The sequence below is a fragment of the Mesoplodon bidens genome, assembly GCF_964165515.1.
Source record: "Mesoplodon bidens genome assembly, contig: HAP1_SCAFFOLD_84, whole genome shotgun sequence".
Lineage (NCBI taxonomy): Eukaryota > Metazoa > Chordata > Mammalia > Artiodactyla > Ziphiidae > Mesoplodon > Mesoplodon bidens.
Genome location: NW_027672468.1, coordinates 1,541,868 through 1,551,045, shown reverse-complemented (window position 1 = coordinate 1,551,045; position 9,178 = coordinate 1,541,868).

Below are 9,178 nucleotides of genomic sequence, written 5' to 3'. Positions count from 1 at the left end.
GAGCACAGGCTCCAGACGCGCAGGCTGATTAGTTGTGGCTCACGGGCTTAGTTGCTCTGCAGCATGTGGGATCTTCCCGGACCAGGGCTCAAACCCGTATCTCCTGCACTGGCAGACGGACTCTTAACCACTGCACCACCAGGAAAGTCCCAGACTTTCCTTTTCTTAATGACAATTTTGAAGAGTCCTGGTTCACGTATTTCATAGACTGTCCCTCAGGTTGGGTTTGTGTGATGTTCTCCTCGTGACAGGAAGGGAGTTAGGGTTTTGGGGAAGGAGATGTTTACTTTTAATATTTTGTTTCATCTCTATCTCTTGGCTTTTTATATAAGATATTCAATGCATGTAGATATATATTTAAAAAAGCAGGCTTGTAGACTATTATTTTATAATCTGCTTGCTATTTTGTAGTCTGCTTGGGATGATGGTGGTATGCTTTTTTTTTTTTTTCGGTACACGGGCCTCTCACTCTTGTGGCCTCTCCCGCTGTGTAGCACAGGCTCCGGACACGCAGGCTCAGCGGCCATGGCTCAGGGGCCTAGCCGCTCCGCGGCATGTGGGATCTTCCCGGACCGGGGCACGAAGCCGTGTCCCCTGCATCGGCAGGCAGGCTCTCAACCACTGCGCCACCAGGGAAGCACGGTACACTTTTGTTTTATTTATGCAGTTGGCTCTCTTGCATTGATGTACATTTTATTGATAAAGCTCAACTGCTTTGGATTATGATGTGTTTACAAGGCTACACAGATAATCTGAAAGGGAAAATGAAGAAATAGAAATGACAGAAAATGTTTTATAATAATAAAATTTTCTTGGCAAGCAGAAACCTTTTCTCAAAGTCAGTGTTTTAATATAATTTGCTTGTTTCATAAATATGGTTTTTTTGTTTTTTCATATCTTTATTGATTAGTAAGCATGTTAAATGACTTGGGAGGAATCTCACTCTCTTCAAGAAATAATTTGGAATTCTTGATCTAGAATGCTGAGAATTCTCAAAAATGGGTCAGGAAAATCAATGTAATAGATGGAAAAAAAATCTCAATTTTAGCTGTTGATATAACTTTTCTTAAATTTAGGGGTTTTTTTATAATTGAAGTTACTAAAACAGATGGTGGAAGGTCCATCAAGATATTTATTTTATGTAATGAAAGCATTGAAGTTTTCTGTATTGAATTCCATTCATTCTGGAATTTAGGAGCATTTACCTCTTTATGAAAGAGATGATTCCAAGTAGAAAATGATTGATGACCTTCGCTTCCAGTTTTCTTCTCAATAGACTTAGTCTCTCTTCTAATGCTTCTTGCATACTCAGTAATTGTATAAGTTTTAGAGAAAACTGCAGGTCTGGCTGAATATTAAGCACAGTACGATAAATAAAGCTTTTTGACTTTGCAGAATATTTTACATGTGTGTCCCATAGATTCATCAGAGATTCTAGTTTTGGATAAAGGCAAGTACATTTCAAGACAATACAACATCCCTGTGTATGACATTGGCATTCGAATGAGAAGTGAATTTGGTTCAGGACGGTTCTTGGAATGCTTGGCATTTAGGTTATTTTAGGTCAACTCTTTGGGAAATTCAATTAGAGTGTTTATTGAATGGTTTTAGTGAGCTGAATGGTTGCCATGTCATGTCATAGATGGTCTAAAACATGACTCTTATTTCTAAACTAGTTGTGTTGGTGAGATAAGGCGTCTTACATGATGTATTTAATACAAGATAATGAAGGATGAGTAAGAGGCAGATCATTCTAGAGGAAGTAATTTTGGTTTTGAGAGAGGCATTCTTAGGGAAATAGGCCTTGGTGTGTTCATTTAGAGCTGGGCAGGATTGAGTTCCGGAGAGAGGAGGGAAAGGATATTTGGGTAGGGGGAAGGGCATTGGCAGAGCCTCAGAGGCCTGACGGTTCCTGGGGCCTTTGTGGGAATGGTGGGAAAGTTGGGTTGCAGTCAGCCTGTGGGTAGCCTGGACGTTGGGTAATGAGCGTGGCCATCAGTTGATGGGCGCCCTCTCTAGAGTGGTCTGTAACTTGCTTCCTCCCTGAGGAAGTGTGACACGCTTCTGCTAGCTGCAGTGTCTTCCCCACAGCTGTGCTGTCCATTGAGGAGAAGGGGGCCTGCTCTGCCATGGCTTCCTTACTCCTCAGGGTATGGCGTGTGAGTTGTTTTAATAATGTATCAACCTGCCTTTTCTTTCTTTTGTCACGATGCATTTGCTTTCTAAAGTGGTCTTGTTTTCAGGATAATAATTGGGTTTCCATGGGGAAAATCATAATGTATGAGGCAAATTACTGACTAAAGGCAAATTCCTGACTTAAAAAATGAATCTCTAATATTTTTCTAGTAGTTCTTCTTTTGTTTCAATTTTTGTTTTGTTAGTTATGTAAAGAAACTTATGGATAGTAATTTCTGCTCAGGTGGATAGTGGTACTGTTTAGCACAGCTCATTGGTCTTATGAAATTTTACAAATGCAGTCTGATTCATTCCAGCCAAGTTAATTATGAGGTACATAATTTTTTTTCCCCAATGGAGACAAATATAAAAGACAGAGATACAGAAATCATCTTCAGTTTAGATTGAAGCAATTTTAGTTACTACTGTTTGTTCCTGCTATTTGATCACAGTTTATTTTTATTTTTTGAAGCCTGTCTCTAATCAAATAAGATTTAATGTCTTAGAAGTAATAGAGGACCCTGACTAAACTGACAAGAAAAGTTAATTTAAGGACAAGAATTGATTTTTAAAAATATAAAAGTACATTTCATGACTTGATTTCCAGATGATCTGGTGGTATCCTTATACTGGCGCAGAAGGAAGTCCACAGTGGGACGAGAATGATGCTTACAAATCAGCACCCTTATTATCTATTACTGAAGATGTCTTAGTCCAGGCCAGTCTGCCTACCACCTGTGTGGTACACTGTTGATTTCATTTTTCTTCCAGTATTTACTTTTGGTTCGGGACCAATTACCTAGCTGTGATGGGATTCTTGAAAAGTATCCTACATCTTGTACTTAGTGAACTAGTGATTGTCCTGTTTGCAGACATTCTTTCTGAAGCTCTACTCTTGCCTCGAAAACCTACATTTGCAGAAAGGGAAATGTATAGGTTTTCCTTTTAAATGTACTTATTTTTCTTTATTTTTTATTTATTTTTGGCTGTGTTGGGTCTTCGTTTCTGTGCGAGGGCCTTCTCTAGTTGCGGTGAGCAGGGGCCACTCCTCATCGTGGTGCGTGGGCCTGTCACTGCCGCGGCCCCTCTTGTTGCGGAGCGCAGGCTCCTGACGCGCAGGCTGAGTAGTTGTGGCTCATGGGCTTAGTTGCTCTGCAGCATGTGGGATCTTCCCGGACCAGGGCTCAAACCCGTGTCCCCTGCACTGGCAGACGGATTCTTAACTCGTGCACCACCAGGAAAGTCCCAGACTTTCCTTTTCTTAATGACAATTTTGAAGAGTCCTGGTTCACATATTTCATAGACTGTCCTTCAACTTGGCTTTGTGTGATGTTCTCCTCGTGACTGGAGTGGAGTTAGGGTTTTGGGGAAGGAGATGTTTACTTTTAATATTCGGTTTCAACTGTGTCTCTTGGCTTTTTATATAAGATATTCAATGCATTTAGTTATATATTTAAAAAAGCAGGCTTGTAGACTATTATTTTAAAATCTGCTTGCTATTTTGTAATCTGCTTGGGTTGATGGTGGAATTTTTTTTTTTTCAGTACGTGGGCCTCTCCCTGTTGTGGAGTCTCCCGTTACGGAGCACAGGCTCCCAACCCGCATGCTCAGTGGCCATGGCTCACGGGCCTAGCCGCTCCGCGGCATGTGGGATCTTCCCGGACCGAGTCACAAACCCGTGTCCCCTGCATTGGCAGGCAGGCTCTCAACCACTGCTCCACCAGGGAAGCCCGGTACACTTTTGTTTTAATTATGCAGTTGGCTCTATTGTGTTGATTTACATTTTATTGGTAAATCTCAACTGCTTTGGATTATGATGTTTTTACAAGGCTACACAGATAATCTGGAAGGGAAAATTAAGTAATACAAATGACAGAAAAAGTTTTATAATAATAAAATTTTCTTGGCAAGCAGCAACCTTTTCTCAAAGTCCGTCTTTTAATATAATTTGCTTGCTTCATAAATATGGCTTTCTTGTTTGTTCTTATCTTTATTGATTAGTGAGCATGTTAGATGACTTGGGAGGAATCTCACTGTCTTCAACAAATAATTTGGCATTATTGATTCAGAATGCTGACAATTCTCAAAAATGGGTCAGGAAAATCAAAGTAATAGATGGAAAAAAATCTCAATTTTAGCTGTTGATATAACTTTTCTTAAAGTTAGGGTGTTTTTTATAATTTAAGTTACTAAAACAGATGTTGGAAGGTCCACCAAGATATTTATTTTATGTATTTAAAGCATTTTACTTTGCTGTATTGAATTCCATTCATTCTGGAATTTAGGAGCATTTACCTCTTTATGAAAGAGATTATTGAAAGTAGAAAATGATTGATGACCTTCGCTTCCAGTATTCTTCTCAATAGACTTAGTCTCTCTTCTAATGCTTCTTGCATACTAAGTAATTGTATAAGCTTTAGAGAATAATGCAGGTCTGGCTGAACATTAAGCACAGTACACTAAATAAAGCTTTTTTACTTTGCAGAATATTTTACATGTGTGTCCCATAGATTCATCAGAGATTCTAGTTTTGGATAAAGGCAAGTACATTTAAGGACAATCCAGCATCCCTGTCTGTGACATTGGCATTCGAATGAGAAGTGAATTTGGTTCAGGACGGTTCTTGGAATGCTTGGCATTTAGGTTATTTTAGGTCAACTCTTTGGGCAATTCACTTAGAGTATTTATTGAATGGTTTTCGTGAGCTGAATGGTTGTCATGTCATGTCATAGATGGTCTAAAACATGACTCTTATTTCTACAATAGTTGTGTTGGTCAGATAAGGCATCTTACATGAAGTATTTAATCCAAGATAATGATGCATGAGTAAGAGGCAGATCATTCTCGAGGAAGTAATTTTGGTTTTGAGAGAGGCATTCTTAGGGAAATAGGCCTTGCAGTGCTCATTTAGAGCTGGGCAGGATTGAGGTCCGGAGAGAGGAGGGAAAGGATATTTGGGTAGAGGGAAGGGCATTGGCAGAGCCTCAGAGGCCTGACGGTTCCTGGGGCCTGTGTGGGAATGGTGGGAAAGTTGGGCTGCAGTCAGCCTGTGGGTGGCCTGGACGTTGGGTAATGAGCGTGGCCGTCAGTTTATGGGTGCCCTCTGTAGAGTTGTCTGTAACTTGCTTCCTCCCTGAGGAAGTGTGACACGCTTCTGCTAGCTGCAGTGTCTTCCCCACAGCTGTGCTGTCCATTGAGGAGAAGGGGGCCTGCTCTGCCATGGCTTCCTTACTCCTCAGGGTATGGCGTGTGAGTTATTTTAATAATGTATCAATCTGCCTTTTCTTTCTTTTGTCACAATGCATTTGCTTTCTAAAGTGGTCTTGTTTTCAGGATAATAATTGGGTTTCCACAGGGAAAATCATAATGTATGAGGCAAATTACTGACTAAAGGCAAATTTCTGACTTAAAAACATGAATCTCTAATTTGTTTCTAGTAGTTCTTCTTTTGTTTCAATTTTTGTTTTGTTAGTTATGTATAGAAACTTAAGGATAGTAATTTCTGCTCAGGTGGATAGTGGTACTGTTTAGCACAGCTCATTAGTCTTCTGAAACTTTTACAAATGCAGTCTGATTCATTCCAGCCAAGTTAATTATGAGGTACATATTTTTTCCCCTAATGGAGACAAATGTAAAAGACAGAGATACAGAAATCATCTCCAGTTTAGATTGAAGAAATTTTAGTTACTACTGTTTGTTCCTGCTATTTGATCACAGTTTATTTTTATTTTTTGAAGTCTGTCTCTAATCAAATAAGATTTAATGTTTTAGAAGTAAAAGAGCACCATGACTAAATTAATAAGAAAAGTTAATTTAAGGACAATCATTGATTTTTAAAAATATAAAAGTACATTTCATGACTTGATTTCAAGATGATCTGGTGGTATCCTTATACTGCTGCAGAAGGAAGTCCACAGTGGGTCGAGAATGATGCTTAAAAATCACCACCCTTATTATCTATGACTGAACATGTCTTAGTCCAGGCCAGTGTGCCTACCACCTCTGTGGTACACTGTTGATTTCATTTTTCTTCCAGTATTTACTTTTGGTCCTGGACCAATTATCTAGCTGTGATGGGATTCTCCAAAAGTATCCTACATTTTGTACTTAGTGAACTAGTGATTGTTCTGTTTGCAGACATTCTTTCTGAGGCTCTACTCTTGCCTCGAAAACCTACATTTGCAGAAAGGGAAATGTATAGGTTTTCCTTTTAAATGTATTTATTTTTATTTATATTTTATTTATTTTTGGCTGTGTTGGGTCTTGGTTTCTGTGCGAGGGCCTTCTCTAGTTGCGGCAAGCAGGGGCCACTCCTCATCGTGGTGCGTGGGCCTCTCACTGCCGTGGCGCCTCTTGTTGCGGAGCACAGGCTCCAGAAGCGCAGGCTCAGTAGTTGTGGCTCACGGGCTTAGTTGCACTGCAGCATGTGGGATCTTCCCGGACCAGGGCTCAAATCCGTGTCCCCTGCACTGGCAGGCGGATTCTTAACCACTGCCCCGCCCATTATTCTTTTTTTTAAAAACATATTTCCTCATTTGTGTTTATGTGATGATGCCTTTATTTATTTTTTTATTATTGTTTATATTTGGCTGAGTTGAGTCTCTGTTGCTGCGCGCAGGCTTTCCTTAGTTGTGGCAAGTGGGGGCTACTCTTTGTTGTGGTGCGCGGACTTCTCATTGTGGTGGCTTCTCTTGTTGCGGAGCGTGGGCTCTAAGAGTGCGGGCTTCAGTAATTGCAGCACCTGGGCTCAGTATTTGCGGCACACAGGCCCTAGAGTGCGCGGGCTTCATTAGTTGCAGCGTGTGGCCTCAGTTGTTGTGGCTGGCGGGCTCTAGAGCGCAGGCTCAGTAGTTGTGATGTACGGGCTTACTTGCTCTGCGGCATGTGGGATCTTCCCGGACCAGGGCTGGAACCCGTGTCCCCTGCATTGGCAGACGGATTCTTAACTAGTGCACCACCAGGAAAGTCCCAGACTTTCCTTTTCTTAATGACAATTTTGAAGAGTCCTGGTTCACATATTTCATAGACTGTCCTTCAACTTGGCTTTGTGTGATGTTCTCCTCATGACTGGAGTGGAGTTAGGGTTTTGGGGAAGGAGATGTTTACTTTTAATATTCGGTTTCAACTGTGTCTCTTGGCTTTTTATATAAGATATTCAATGCATTTAGTTATATATTTAAAAAAGCAGGCTTGTAGACTATTATTTTAAAATCTGCTTGCTATTTTGTAATCTGCTTGGGTTGATGGTGGAATTTTTTTTTTTTCAGTACGTGGGCCTCTCCCTGTTGTGGAGTCTCCCGTTACGGAGCACAGGCTCCCAACCCGCATGCTCAGTGGCCATGGCTCACGGGCCTAGCCGCTCCGCGGCATGTGGGATCTTCCCGGACCGAGTCACAAACCCGTGTCCCCTGCATTGGCAGGCAGGCTCTCAACCACTGCTCCACCAGGGAAGCCCGGTACACTTTTGTTTTAATTATGCAGTTGGCTCTATTGTGTTGATTTACATTTTATTGGTAAATCTCAACTGCTTTGGATTATGATGTGTTTACAAGGCTACACAGATAATCTGGAAGGGAAAATGAAGTAATACAAATGACAGAAAATGTTTTATAATAATAAAATTTTCTCGGCAAGCAGCAACCTTTTCTCAAAGTCAGTCTTTTAATATAATTTGCTTGCTTCATAAATATGGCTTTCTTGTTTGTTCTTATCTTTATTGATTAGTGAGCATGTTAGATGACTTGGGAGGAATCTCACTGTCTTCAACAAATAATTGGGCATTATTGATTCAGAATGCTGACAATTCTCAAAAATGGGTCAGGAAAATCAAAGTAATAGATGGAAAAAAATCTCAATTTTAGCTGTTGATATAACTTTTCTTAAAGTTAGGGTGTTTTTTATAATTTAAGTTACTAAAACAGATGTTGGAAGGTCCACCAAGATATTTATTTTATGTATTTAAAGCATTTTACTTTGCTGTATTGAATTCCATTCATTCTGGAATTTAGGAGCATTTACCTCTTTATGAAAGAGATTATTGAAAGTAGAAAATGATTGATGACCTTCGCTTCCAGTATTCTTCTCAATAGACTTAGTCTCTCTTCTAATGCTTCTTGCATACTAAGTAATTGTATAAGGTTTAGAGAATAATGCAGGTCTGGCTGAACATTAAGCACAGTACACTAAATAAAGCTTTTTTACTTTGCAGAATATTTTACATGTGTGTCCCATAGATTCATCAGAGATTCTAGTTTTGGATAAAGGCAAGTACATTTAAGGACAATCCAGCATCCCTGTCTGTGACATTGGCATTCGAATGAGAAGTGAATTTGGTTCAGGACGGTTCTTGGAATGCTTGGCATTTAGGTTATTTTAGGTCAACTCTTTGGGCAATTCACTTAGAGTATTTATTGAATGGTTTTCGTGAGCTGAATGGTTGTCATGTCATGTCATAGATGGTCTAAAACATGACTCTTATTTCTACAATAGTTGTGTTGGTCAGATAAGGCATCTTACATGAAGTATTTAATCCAAGATAATGATGCATGAGTAAGAGGCAGATCATTCTCGAGGAAGTAATTTTGGTTTTGAGAGAGGCATTCTTAGGGAAATAGGCCTTGCAGTGCTCATTTAGAGCTGGGCAGGATTGAGGTCCGGAGAGAGGAGGGAAAGGATATTTGGGTAGAGGGAAGGGCATTGGCAGAGCCTCAGAGGCCTGACGGTTCCTGGGGCCTGTGTGGGAATGGTGGGAAAGTTGGGCTGCTGTCAGCCTGTGGGTGGCCTGGACGTTGGGTAATGAGCGTGGCCGTCAGTTTATGGGTGCCCTCTGTAGAGTTGTCTGTAACTTGCTTCCTCCCTGAGGAAGTGTGACACGCTTCTGCTAGCTGCAGTGTCTTCCCCACAGCTGTGCTGTCCATTGAGGAGAAGGGGGCCTGCTCTGCCATGGCTTCCTTACTCCTCAGGGTATGGCGTGTGAGTTATTTTAATAATGTATCAATCTGCC